General features: G+C 39.0%; 1 protein-coding gene across 16 annotated transcripts in view; it reads left to right on the top strand.

Annotated features, from left to right (window-relative positions):
• Nucleotides 1–14,844, top strand: part of ALPK1 (alpha kinase 1) — a 158,556-nt gene that overhangs the window by 21,427 nt on the left and 122,285 nt on the right. For 13 of the 16 annotated variants that reach the window (XM_063637990.1, XM_055274850.2, XM_055274853.2 and 10 more), the window contains exon 2: nt 8,260–8,311. The exons of the other annotated variants lie outside the window; for them this stretch is intronic. The gene's annotated coding sequence lies outside the window, so the exon portion shown is untranslated. The remainder of the gene's footprint in view (nt 1–8,259; nt 8,312–14,844) is intronic. 16 annotated transcript variants of the gene reach the window in all.

Raw genomic sequence — 14,844 nt, 5'->3', positions numbered from 1 at the left:
GTCTGTTTTATCAGAGACTAGGATTGCAACCCCTGCCTTTTTCTGTATTCCATTTTCTTGGTAGATCTTCCTCCATCCCTTTATTTTGAGCCTGTGTGTGTCTCTGCACGTGAGATAGGTTTCCTGAATACAGTACACTGATGGGTCTTGACTCTTTATCCAATTTGCAAGTCTGTGTCTTTTAATTGGAGCATTTAGCCCATTTACATTTAAGGTTAATATTGTTATGTGTGAATTTGATCCTGTCATTATAATGTTAGCCAGTTATTTTGCTCATTAGTTGATGCAGTTTCTTCCTAGCATTGATAGTCTTTACAATTTGGCATGTTTTTGCAGTGGCTGGTACTGGTTTTTCCTTTCCATGTTTAGTGCTTCCTTCAGGAGCTCTTTTAGGGCAGGCCTGGTGGTGACAAAATCTCTCAGCATTTGCTTGTCTGTAAAGCATTTTATTTCTCCTTCCCTTATGAAGCTTAGTTTGGCTGGATATGAAATTCTGGGTTGAAAATTCTTTTCTTTAAGAATGTTGAATATTGGCCCCACTCTCCTCTGGCTTGTAGAGTTTCTGCCGAGAGATCCACTGTTAGTCTGATGGGCTTCCCTTTGTGGGTCAGCCGACCTTTCTCTCTGGCTGCCCTTAAAATTTTTTCCTTCATTTCAACTTTGGTGAATCTGACAATTATGTGTCTTGGAGTTGCTCTCCTCAAAGAGTATCTTTGTGGCTTTCTCTGTATTTCCTGAATTTGAATGTTGGCCTGCCTTGCTAGGTTGGGGAAGTTGTCCTGGGTAATATCCTGCAGAGTGTTTTCCAACTTGGTTCCATTCTCCCCATCACTCTCAGGTACACCAATCAGACGTAGATTTGGTCTTTTCACATAGTCCCATATTTCTTGGACATTTTGTTCGTTTCTTTTTATTCTTTTTTCTCTAAACTTCTCTTCTCACTTCATGTCATTCATTTGATCTTCAATCACTGATACCCTTTCTTCCAGTTGATCAAATCAGCTACTGAAGCTTGTGCATTCGTCACGTAGTTCTCGTGCCATGGTTTTCAGCTCCATCAGGTCATTTAAGAACTTCTCTACACTGGTTATTCTAGTTAGCCATTCGTCTAATCTTTTTTCAAGGTTTTTAGCTTCTTTGCAATGGGTTCGAACTTCCTCCTTTAGCTCAGAGAAGTTTGATCATCTGAAGGCTTCTCCTCTGGACTCGTCAAAGTCATTCTCTGTCCAGCTTTATTCCGTTGCTGGTGAGGAGCTGCGTTGTTTTGGAGGTGGAGAGGCACTCTGATTTTTAGAATTTTCAGCTTTTTGCTCCGTTTTTTCCCCATCTTTGTGGTTTTGTCTACCTTTGGTCTTTGATGATGGTGATGTACAGATGGGTTTTTGGTGTGGATGTCCTTTCTGTTTGTTAGTTTTCCTTCTAACAATCAGGACCCTCGGCTGCAGATCTGTTGGAGTTTGCTGGAGGACCACTCCAGACGCTGTTTGCCTGGGTAACAGCAGCCGAGGCTGCAGAACAGCAAATATTGCTGAACAGCAGATATTACTACCTGATCATTCCTCTGGAAGCTTCGTCTCAGAGGGGTACCCGGCCATGTGAGGTGTCAGTCTGCCGCTACTGTAGGGTGCCTCCCAGTTAGGCTACTCAGGGGTCAGGGACCCACTTGAGCAGGTAGTCTGTCCGTTCTCAGATCTCAAACTCCATGCTGGGACAACCACTACTCTCTTTAAAGCTGTCAGACAGGGACATTTAAGTCTGCAGAGGTTTCTGCTGCCTTTTGTTTGGCTATGCCCTGCCTCCAGAGGTAGAGTCTACAGAGGCAGGCAGGCCTTCTTGAGCTGCGGTGGGCTCCACCCAGTTTGAGCGTCCAGGCTGCTTTGTTTACCTACTCAAGCCTCAGCAATGGTGGGTGCCCCTCCCCCAGCCTCGCTGCCACCCTGCAGTTTGGTCTCAGACTGCTGTGCTATCAATGAGTGAGGCTCCATGGGTGTGGGACCCTCCGAGCCAGGCACGGGATATAATCTCCTGGTGTGCTGTTTGCTCAGTTGGAAATGCAGAAATCACCCATCTTCTGTATCGCACACACTGGGAGCTGTAGACTGGAGCTGTTCCTATTCGGCCACCTTCCAGCCACATCTTTTATTCCTCTCCAATACCCCAGATGAAGCTAAACTTCAGTAGTGTCAAGCTACTTGTTCTTTCCCAACCATGCCATACTCTTGTCACCACTATTACTTTTCCTCCTTGCAAGACCATTTCCTTCCTTTGTGGCCTATTTTATTTCTAAGACCCAGCTCAAGCATCACTAACCCTGGGAAGACTTGACTTACATGACTGCTTTCTACTAAAGTCAGTGGCCACTTTGTCCTGTTAGGTTAGCCATTTCTTAGGACCCAGAGATTTTCTCTACTCAATAACTTATTGAAATAAATTGTGATGATTTCTTCTTCATCTCTGTACACAACTAGCTCTTTTTGAAAATAAAGACTATATCTTTTTATCTCTGAATTCCCAGTACCTAGCCCAATGCATGACACATTGTAGGTGGACAATACAGATTTGCTAAATAAATAAAATTTCATGGATCTCTACTGTCCTGCTCAATTTTTTTTCTTTGAATGAGACCACTGTTAAAACTCTCTAGCTCACAAAGGAAATTTTCCCCAAGGGTTAAATTGAAAAATTAATTCATAAATTCATCAACATAACACTTGGAGAACTGCATCTATTTTCTCATAAGTATATAATAACACCTACTCAACTAGAGATGGTAGAAGGTTGTAACATTTGAGAGGCTCCAGATCCTTCCAGATGCCTCCTTTGATTTGGTGTTACATAACAAAACAACACACCCTGAATATTTGCTCCATTTAAATATATTTAAAGAGTCCCAAAATGAATACCATAGATTCTGTATCAGCAGGTGTGTGTTTTAAAGCAAGTTGTCCACAGCATGGCCAAGTTTTTGCTCTTGTTCTATCAGGTTATTTAAAAACAAGACTTTACTATCTATTCAAAATGACACCTGATCTAGGTTACCTTTACCACGTGTAAATGGGAACCTGTAGTACAGGATGCTTTTAATATGATACATTGACTGCTTGTGTTAGTATCAGCTTTGTCTCTTCCTTGCTTTTTGGCCATGACCAAGTTAATCACTAAGGGCCTTAATTTTCTCATCCATAACATGAGGATAACAATGTCCATTTTCCTTAAGTTTTTTTGGATAATTAAATGAGTTAATATATTAAGACCCTTATAGCAATGCTTGATAAAAACAAACAGTAGCCATTATTAAGTGCTATGTATATCCTACTGTAGCAGACCAGGCTGGCACTGATCCTTGGTCACTTGCTGCTGAACTTCGGGAGGGCAGAAGTAGCACTACAGAATCATAGAATTGAAAGGGACTTTAAAGACTTTAACAAAAATCCCCAACTTTAGAAAGGAGGAAACTGAGGTCTAGCAGGGAAAGGTGACTTGCACAAGTTCACACGTAGCTGGTTTGTGATGGAGTCAGGATTAGAACCCAGGTTACCTAGTGTGCAATGAATACAAAAAAGCACTCACTTGGAAGCAGGAGACTTACTGTGTGGTTGGGATCCACCAAGAAGTGAATAGATCATAGGGTGGAGGATATTTATGAGCAGGCAGTGTTTAAAGATGTAAGGAAGCAGCACCCTTCCCCCACCCTAAATGACACTCTCATCTGTTCACCAGTGCTGAATAATGATAGTTAATAACAATAAGTGGCATGCATTATTCTTCAATAAGTATTTGTTAAGCATGTTCTGTGTGTCAGCCTTTCTGTTACAATGCTTATATACATTATCTTAATACTCACTACAGTTTTATGAGTTGACTATTATTGATAGCAATATTTACTCAATAAATGGTAATGATTACTATTTCTACTTCCTTGCTATGCTAGGCTGTTAGCATGACTCCATCTCTCTACCTCAGGTTGCGCACTTAATCCATTCTAACCCTGCTGGTTACCAGAACTGCCAATTGTCTGTTTAGATCTACTTTGCCTAAGATGACACACTTGCCAGAGCAAACTCTCCCAAGGACCTGAAGCTCTGTGTGTCCTTCAAGATGCCTTCCTGACTTTCACAGCCAGCTCCAGGGGAGGCTCTAGCCTTACCCCACTCCCTCCTTCTGGCTGTCAACTGCACCATGACTGCCCAATACCAAGATATCAGAGATTTTTTCTAGGAAAGGGTTTTGATAAAGGTTAGCACTCACTGATGATGCTTGGCTATCGGGGTTAGTCATTTGTGTTAAGTAGGTTGGGGCAGGCAGAGTGGTGAGGATGTCCAGCTTTAAAGCAAGGCTGAAAGAAAAACAGAAGATAGCACATGTAGAAACATTACCAAGTTAACTGTAACATGAGTGAGAGGAAGCACACACACCAAAATACACACAGGGGGTCACAGTGTTTTTCCAAATCATTTCTGAGTACACCTGGGCATCTCAATCTAGAGGCACAAAGACTGGTCAATCGTAGTCAGACAAAGAATACTTAGTCAAATTTTGAAAACTTATACTTTTTAAAACTTCATTATAAATACTATAGCTATACAAAGAAAAAATAATAAAATATTCATAGTGCTTATTTCTTAGTGAGATCATAGATAATTCTTATGTTCTTTTATATATTATTTTTCTCCAAATTTTTTTTACAATAACACTGTTTTGCTTTCTAATGATACAATGTTTTAAAAATCTAGATTCTTTTTTTTTTTTTGAGATGGAGTCTTGCTCTGTCGCCCAGGCTGGAGTGCAGTGGCGCGATCTCGGCTCACTGCAAGCTCCGACTCCCGGGTTCATGCCATTCTCCTCCTCAGCCTCGCGAGTAGCTGGGACTACAGGTGCCCGCCACCACACCCAGCTAATTTTTTGTATTTTTGGTAGAGACGGGGTTTCACCATGTTAGCCAGGATGGTCTCGATCTCCTAACCTCTTGATCTGCCCACTTCGGCCTCCCAAAGTGCTGGGATTACAGGCGTGAGCCACCGCTCCTGGCCTAGATTCTTAAAAATATATTAAAGACAAATACAGCACAGAGACTCTTTAAGATTTTAATGATTTAAATACTTCTTTATCTAGCCCTTGTCAGAAATCTGGAAACATTGAATAGGCTGATAATACCTTTCGTTTGCAAGCCAGTAGTTATTGTGTGTGAAAAAAGAAGTCACAGTGAAAGAACAGAAAAGCCTTAGTTATTATGCAACAGACAGGTTTCAGAAGTCCCACAGTGTCTCAACACAGTTATCCCCCCAAGTCATAGTTGTCAGAAGAAAACCTTGTTAAGACTACAGCTGCCCATGCACAAATTGAAAGTGAACAAGAGGAAACCAAGGATTTCCTTCCAGCCAAGTTCCTTCCACAAGGCATGGCCCTTCCGGTAACCCCAACTGCTCCTATTCAGCCTCTTTTGAATGCCCAGCTCATCAAGAGTTGGCCTTCATTTCACTCTGCTGACAAGGTTCAGTCATTAACAAAGGCCAACCAGGGGTTCAATGTGAACTCAAGTGCAGATATCAAGTTACAGTTGAAAATATGCATCTGAAGTTTAAGGTGAAGTTTGGGCTGGAGATAGGAATTTGATGATTACCAATAAATATGTGGTATTTACAACCATGAACTGAATGAAATCACCGAGGAATAGGTTTAGATGGAGAAAGGAAGATAGTTTGAGACTGAGCGTTTGCATACTCCAACATCAAGAGATCTAGAAGAAGAGGAGGAACCAGCCAAAAAGACTAAGAAGTGATCCGTAATACAGGAGGAAAACCAAGAGAGTATGGTTTCCTGGAACACAGCAGAGGAGGGAGGCTCTATGTCACATGTTTTTGGCAGGTCAACTAAGATAAGGAGTAAGAATGGACTGCTGGAGGCCGGGCATGGTGGCTCACGCCTGTAATCTCAACAGTTTGGGAGGCCGGGGCAGGTGAATCACTTGAGGTCAGGAGTTCGAGACCAGACTGGCCAACATGATGAAAACCCATCTCTACTAAAAATACAAAAATTAGTTGGATGTGGTGGCAAATGCCTGTAATACCAGCTACTTGAGAGGCTGAGGCACAAGAATCGCTTGAACCTGGGAGTTGGAGGTTGCAGTGAGTCAAGATTGCCTCATTGCACTCCAGCCTGGGTGACAGAGGGAGACTTCCATCTCAAAAAAAGTAATCATAAGAAGAATTGACAGCTAGATTTAGCAACATGGAGTTGATCAGTGACTTTGGCAAAATTAGTTTCAGTGGCATAATGGGACAAAAGTCTAATTAGGATGCATTTAAAAGAGAATGGGAAGAGAGAGGTTGGAAGCTCAAGTAGAGACAATTCTTTCAAGGAATTTTGCTAAAAAAGACAATAACTACTGATGAAAGTGAGATGAAGAGATTTGTCTTCTAAAATGCAAGAAATAATGGCCTATTTGTAAACAGATAGGAATGAGCCAAAGGAGAGCAAAAGCTTGATGATGTAAAAGATTGAGAGAGGAAGAGGAGAGAAATGCTGCTGCCCTTGAATAGAAACACAGGTGGACTTAGTGCCCAAATGGAGTGCTTGGTTTTAGATAAGAGCATGGGTGGTCCCTCTCTGATAGAAGAAGGGAAGACAGAGTATGGGATGCAGCTGCCATTAGATTCATAGAAGGGAGTGGGAGCCTGTGGAAGTCCTCATCTGATGAGGATGAGGGTGGAGGAAGAAGAGACAGCGTGAAATAGTCACCTAAGTGAGCAGAAGGTAAACGGATCATAAAAGTACAGTAAGGGTTCAGGAGTAGGATCCGTAGAGGTCCCAGTGGGATTTTAGGATTGTTGGATTTTGGAGACTAAAAGGGGACAAGATGGGTAGTAGTGAATAGCGAGAGAGATTCATGAATTTGAAAATCTGGAAGAGTTGCTGTGATCGATGATAACAAAATTTAGGCTGTATGACCATGGAAGTGAATGACTGAGGTTGTGTCAAGGACAACATCTTTGGAAGAAAGGATTTCAAGGAATGGAGAGTCCTGGATCATCACATGATTATTGAAATATCCAAGAATAAGAGTGGTTTGAAGAGACCAAGTGATCCAGGAGCCAAAATGCCCTGAGAACTGGCAGCTGATAGCAACAATGAAGGGCAGTGGGATAATAGAATCTGGTGACATGAATTCCAAAGCAGGGGATAGGAGTGTGTGAAAGCAAGGTTCATAAGTGGCAGTTAAGAACAGGAGACCTTTACCTAGGATGGTGGTTTAGGGGCTGTAGGAGAATAAGCTGGTGTTTGAGAGGGTTATAGGAGAGTTGAAAAATGTAAATTACTGGGAAGAGTAATCCATTGCCTTTTTTTTTTTTTTTTTTTGAGACAGTCTCGCTCTGTTGCTCAGGCTGGAGTGCAGTGGCCTGATCTCGGCTCACTGCAACTTCCGCTTCCTGGATTCAAACGATTCTCCTGCCTCAGCCTCCTGAGTAGCTGGGATTACAGGCATGTGCCACCACACCTGGCTAATTTTGTATTTTTAGTAGAGACAAGGTTTCGCCATGTTTTGGCCAGACTGGTCTTGAACTCTTGACCTCACGTGATCCGCCTGCCTCAGCCTCCCAGTGCTGGGATTACAGGTGCAAGACACTGTGCCCGGCCACATTGTCATTTTAATATACAATAAAGTAGTAATTATTATTGCAAACTTCTTTAGCAACATTTTTGTATAAATAACTGGGGGATTCCCATTTTTCTGGCAGGCCCCAAAAGTAGTAAATAGACTTTTTTAAAGTCAGTGGATGAAAGTTTCAGAACTCCAGGAGATAAGATATCAACCCCAGAGGTTTTTCAGCAAAGTCCTTTTATTTCATGCATAATAAAATTATCAGATATGACCACCACTGACAGTTTGATCCTCTGATGGTGAGTTTTCTCTCCTTTATGGTTGAAGTTTAAGGAGAAATTTGAAGCCCTTTCCCCTATTTAAGGGAGGGAGGAAACCAAAAGAGATTTGTCCCCAGTCAAGCACTCTGGACAGGATCTGGTCTCCCTTGATGTGACATTCCTCTTCCTTTTATATCTAAAGTGATGAACAGTGATGATACAATTGTAACTTCTCTGCACTCATTTGCAACTCAGGAACTTGACCTTCCTGTTCCCTTATCCGATGTTTCAAATAGCAAGCATGCAACAATGCTTGTGACATAATGCAAGAAATAGAGTAGAGATTATTCCTTCTTCTTATAACAAAGTCCTCTGTTTTTATGTCTTTTTCTTAACTAGGAAGTTCTTCTAAATCAGGAATGGATTGAAATCTAATGAACTGAAACTTTGGGTAAGTTTTCATATGAAACTTTTGAATTAAGTTATTTTTTCCTAACTACATAGCAATATGTAGTCATTGTAGAAAAAAGGAAAAAAAGAGGAAAATAATAGAAAAGTACCACTTTAGAGGCAAACATTCCACATTTTATTGTATTTCCTTCTGATCATTCTTCAATAATTTTTTAAAATTGTGGTAAAATACACATAATACAAAATGTACCATCTGAACGATTTTAAGTGCACATTTCAGTGGCATTAAGTACACTCTCATTGTTGCACTGCAGTAACTACCATCCATCCACAGAACTCTTTTTTATCTCACAAATTTGAAACTCTGCATCCAGTAAACAGTAACTCCCATTTCTCTCTTCCCCAGCCCCTGGCAAACACCATTCTCCTTTCTGTGTCTATCAATGTGACTACTCTAGGCACTTCATATAAGTGATATCATGCTGTATTTGTCCTTTTGTGACCGGCTTCCTTCACTCAACATAATGTCCTCAAGGTTCATCCATATGTCAGAATTGCCCTCCTTTTTAAGGTGGAATAATATTTTATTGCATGTACATACCAACTTTGTTTCTCCATTCATCCATTCCGTGGACTGCTTCCATATTTTGGCTATTACTAATCATGTAATGGACATGGGTATACAAATATCTCCTTGAGTTCCTGCTTTCAATTCTTTTGGGTGTATATAGAAGTACAATTACTAGATCATATGGTCATTCTATTTTTAACTTTCTGAGGAACTGCCGTACAGTGACAATACTGCATAAGAGTTCTGATTTCTCCACATCCTTTCCAACATGTTATTTTCTGATTTTTTCATGGTAGCCATCTTAATGGGTGTGAGGTAGTATCTCATTGTGCTTTTGATCTGCATTTCTGTAATGATTAGTGATATTGGGGACTTTTTCTGTACTTATTGGCCATTTGTATATCTTCTTTGGAGAAATGTCTATTCAAACTTTGCCCATTTTTTTTCAAGCTTTGTCTGCTTTATTCCACTACATTAAGTAAGGCAAAACAGTAACCTGTCATTCATAAAGATCAAGGAATGCCTCCCATTTCCAAAAGGGACCAAAAAGGATGTTTCTTCACAAATGTGCATGACATTTATCATTATGCTGATAAGCACTTTAAACAACAACAATAAACTTTAGTGGATGAATCAAATAACAGATCCAAATTAACTTAACTTTTAGTTTCCAAAATTATAGTTTCAAATGCTAATGCTTTGCCCATGTTTGATTTTTTTGTTGTTGAGTTACAGTTGTTCTTTATATACTCTGGATATTAACTCATTGTCAGCTCCATGATTTGCAAATATTTTTTCTCATTTCATAGGTTTCCTTTTCACTCTGCTGATTGTGCCCTTTGATGTCCAAAGTTTTCAATTTTCATATAGTCTAATTTATCTATTATTTATTTTGTTGCTTGTGCTTTCCATTTCATATAAAAAAATTACCAAACCCTATTTCATGAAGCCTTCCTCCTATGTGTTCTTCCAATTCTAACTCTTACATTTGTGTCTTTGATCCATTATGAGTTAATTTTTGTATGTGGTGTTGTAAAGTAAGGGTCCCACTTCATTCTTCTGTATGTGGATATACAGTTTTCGTGATACCGTTTGTTGGAAAAAACTGTTCTTTCCTCATTGGATGGTCTTGGCACTCTTGTTGGAAATCATGTGACCCTATATATGATGGTTTATTTCTGGGCTTCTTATACATCGATGATCTATACTACTGTTTGGATTACTATAGCTTCATTGTAAGTTTTGAAATCAGGAAGTGTAAGTCCTCCAATTTTCCTTTTTTTCAAAATTGTTTTAGCTATTCAAAGTCCCTTGAGATTCTATATAAATTTTAGGATAGATTTTTCTACTTCTGGAAGAAAATGTCAGTGGTTTTTGATGATTTTTTACAGAGTTGCTATTACACTGTATGAAAAATTTTATATTTTGCTTCATCTTACTTAAAATTGTTACATATATATACCATTACAAAATAAATGTTACTTATTGTCCAAACACTGCACAAACATACTTTACAGTGACTACATAAAGGAAATGTACAGAGGGAAGTGTAATTGAAAGGTCTGAAAATATGCCTCAAACCACAAGACGTGTGTATGCTTTAGATACTATAATCATAAAAATGAGAAGAATTTGATTCAAGATATGTCAGAGTATTAGGATGTGATATTTATACTAAGTGAGTAGAAAGGAATTAGTAAACAATTGTATTAGTTTAAACGACCTTTTTAAAGTATATACTTACACTACTTTTGACTAATTACAACTCTGGGAATCATTTATTTACTCAACAAACATTTACTGAATCTCTACAGTTTCTGAAGTTCTGGGAACCTAGGTATGAATTAAATAGGGTCTTCACCCTCCGGGAAAGGAAATAAATGCTGAAATTTAATGAAATTTTCATGTGTCATGAACTTTTACTTGCGTATTTAATCTTTGCATCAGTCCTATGAGGAAGTGGTGTTAACTCCATTTAAAGATGAGGAAACTAATGTTCATTTCAGAAAAGCTGAGCTACTTATTGAAGGTGACACAGATAGTGAGTGTCAAGGCTAAGTGATTAGCCCAGGGTCATTTGCCTCCGAAGCTCATATCCTTTTCACTCCTCCAGGTTGCTTAACTACCATGACAGCAATTAATTCTGCCATATTAGAGTCAAGAAAGTCTTTAGAGAAGCACCTTTATAACCTAAGACTTGAAAACTGATGAGTTTATTAGATAAAAATGGGGAGAGGAACATTCATTCATTCATGTGTCCATTCACACAGCTTCTACAGTGTGCTAGTCACAGCATGAGACGTTGAGATGAAAAAAATGAGTGAGACACTGTGGTCACCCACAGAAGTCACAGTCAACTGGAAGACAGTTAAGTAACTGAATTATGACAGAGCATGATGTTAGACTCTGCCATACAGTTGAAAACAGAGTCCTAGGGACACCATTCCAGAGTACTAAGGGCAAGTTCACAGTGGCAGAAGCTACACTGATGGCAGGTAGTGCTGAGCATGGCAACTTGAACCCTCCACGCCAAGTTCAGGAGTTTGGGTTTCATCCTATAGGCAACAATGAGCCAGGAGTTTCTAACTAGGAAAGTAACACAGTCAGTTCTGCTTTCTAAGAACCTATCCGGGCAGCACATGAAGCATAAAGAATGGGAACTGGGAAAGAGACAAGTGGCAGGAAGACCAGCCTGGAGGCTAGTGGTCCAAACTAAACAGGGAGAAAGCCTGAAACAGGCAGCAAGAAGAGAGACTGAGAAGCAAAGACCATATTTATGAGGTGAGGTTGGCAGCTTTGTTGCCTATAGGGTGTGTGCTGAGAGTAAGGAAGAAGACAAGAGAACATGACCAAAGACTTTGGGGTCATGTACATGTTCAGGACCATCATTGTTTGCAAGTTATGGACCCATGGGCCATTTAATAGATAAGGCTCTTTTGCATGAACAGTATTTCTCTTATATATTTAGTCATTCTAAAATGACTACATGTCTATTTTTATACCAATACCATTCTGCTTTGGTGACTATGGCCTTATAGTCAGGAAGTGTGATGCCTATAGATTTGTTCTTTTTGCTTAGTCTTGCTTTGGCTATGCTGGCTCTTTTCTGGTTCCATATGAATTTTAGAATTATTTTTTCTAATTCTGTGAAAAATGATGGTGGTACTTTGATGGGAATTGCATTGAATTTGTAGATTGCTTTTGGCAGTGTGGTTATTTTCACAATATTGATTCTATCCATCCATGAGCATGGGATGTGTTTCCATTTGTTTGTGTCATCTATCATTTCTTTCAGCAGTATTTTGTAGTCTTCCTTGTAGAGGTTTTTCACCTCCTCGGTTAAGTATATTCCTAAGTATTTTGGTTTTTTTGCAGCTATTTTAAAAGGGGTTGAGTTCTTGATTTGAATCTGAGCTTGGTCACTGTTGATGTATAGCAGAGCTACTGATTTGTGTACATTAATTTTGTATCCTGAAACTTTACTTAATTCATTTACCAGTTCTAGGAGCTTTTTGGATGAATCCTTAGAGTTTTCTAGGTATACGATCATGTCATCAGCAAACAGTCACAGTTTGACTTCCTCATTACCAATTTGGATGCTCTTTATTTCTTTTTCTTATCTAATTGCTCTGGCTAGGACTTCCAATGCTATGTTGAATAGAAGTTGTGAAAGTGGGCATCCTTGTCTTGTTCCAGTTCTCAGGGAGAATGCTTTCAACTTTTCCCCATTCAGTATGACGTTGACTATAGGTTTGTCACAAATGGCTTTTATTACCTTATGGTATGCCCCTTCTATGCCAATTTTGTTGAGGGTTTTAATTATAAAGAGATTCTGGATTTTGTCAAATGCTTTTTCTGCATCTATTGATATGATCATGTGATTTTTATTTTTAATTCTGTTTATGTGGTGTATCACATTTATTGCCTTGCAGATGTTAAACTATCCCTGCATCCCTGGTATGAAACCCACTTTATCATGGTCGATTATCTTTTTTATATGCTGTTGGATTCTGTTAGCTAGTATTTTGTTCAGGATTTTTGCATCTATGTTCATCAGGAGTGTTGGCCTGTAGTTTTCTTTTTTTGTTATGTCCTTTCCCGGTTTTGATGTTAGGATGATATTGACTTTATAGAATGATTTAGGGAGGATTCTCTCTTTATCTTTTGGAATAGTTTCAATAGGATTGGTACCATTCTTCTTTAAATGTCTGATATAATTCAACTGTGAATTCATCTGGTCCTGAACTTTTTTTATTGGTAGGTTTTTAGTTACCATTTCAATCTCACTCCTTGTTATTGGTCTGTTCAGAGTTTCTATTTCTTCCTGGTTTAATCTAGGAGGGTTGTATATTTCCAGAAATGTATTAATCTCCTCTAGGTCTTCTAGTTCATGTGTGTAAAGGTTTTCAGTAGCCTTGAATGATCCTTTGTATTTCTGTGATATTGGTTGTAATATCACCCGTTTCTTTTTTTTTTTTTTTTTTCTGATACAGAGGCTGGCTCTGTCACCCAGGCTGGAGTGCAGTGGCGTGATCTCGGCTAACTGCAAGCTCCACCTCCCAGGTTCACGCCATTCTTCTGCCTCAGCCTCCCCAGTAGCTGGGACTACAGGCGCCTGTCACCACGTCCAGCTAATTTTTTTGTATTTTCAGTAGAGACGGGGTTTCACTGTGTTAGCCAGGATGGTCTCGACCTCCTGACCTCATGATCCTCCCGCCTAGGCCTCCCAAAGTGCTAGGATTACAGGCGTGAGCCACCGCGCCCAGCCAATATCACCTGTTTCTTTTCTAATTGAGCTTACTTGAATCTTCTCTTTTCTTTTCTTGGTTAATCTCACTAATGGTCTCTCAATTTTATTTAACTTTTCGAAGAACCAGCTTTTCATTTCATTTATCTTTTGTATTTTTTGTTTCAATTTCATTTAGTTCTGCTCTGATCTTTGTTATTTCTTTTCTTCTGCTGAGTTTGGGTTTGGTTTGTTCTTGTTTCTCTAGCTCCTTGAAGTATGATCTTAGATTGTCTATTTGTGTTCTTTCAGACGTTTTCATGTAGGTATTTAATGTTATGAACTTTCCTCTTAGCACTACCTTTGCTGTATCCCAAAGGTTTTGGAGGTTGTGTCACTGTTATCATTCTGTTCAAAGAATTTTTAAATTTCCACCTTGATTTTATTGTTGACCCAACAATCATTCAGGAGCAGGTTATTTAATTTCCATGTATTTGCGTACAACTATAATTTTAATCATTGCTATATTGAATCATCATAGATTTTGGGACAGTGGATTAGTGAGTTTTTTACTAAGACAAAATTCAAAAATATTAATGGATCTTTACTGAAATGAAATTCAAATATGAGTATTTGTCAGTTGCATAATATGCACTGCTATTTTAATGTTCCACAAAATTTTCCATTTTTACAGGCCATTACTAAGTCTTATAATTTATTTAGACCTGTTCTGTAGAGTGTCACATTTGTTTTCATTAATAAGTATAAACATAGTTAAAAGTGAAATTGCTTATACCTGTGCTGATAAGTGCCACCAGTAGAGGGCGGCAGTGAGGCACTAGAAAGAAGAACCAACTTACTGTCAGAAATTGCAGAAAACCGTCAAGATGAGGGTTGATGTGAATGACGGCAAACATTTGTTGGTGTTGGCATCCTCATTAACACCCAGATTGGCTTATTTTATGGGCCAGAAGCTTTGACGTAAACATTGTCACAGAATTTTCAGATAATTTGATAATGTACTTATAAAGCAAATTTTGTGGAAATTTCTGGTAAGACTGATGAGAATCAACATTAAGAGATATTCTAAAAATTTTACATTATTTCAAAGAGACAATAGTATGAATTAAAATTAAGCATGTTGTTCTTGTCACTTCAAGAATGTAGGCAGAGAATTTAATAGTTTAGAGATGACAAAAGGCATCTTACCTTCTTTGAACACTACAGATATCCCTGAAATAAAAAGAAATATTCCCAACGTATCAACAGTAAGCAA

The sequence above is a fragment of the Symphalangus syndactylus genome, chromosome 4 (assembly GCF_028878055.3).
Source record: "Symphalangus syndactylus isolate Jambi chromosome 4, NHGRI_mSymSyn1-v2.1_pri, whole genome shotgun sequence".
In the NCBI taxonomy this organism is placed as follows: Eukaryota; Metazoa; Chordata; class Mammalia; order Primates; family Hylobatidae; genus Symphalangus; species Symphalangus syndactylus.
Note: the sequence above shows the minus strand (reverse complement) of the source record. Positions and strands in the feature narration are given on the sequence as shown.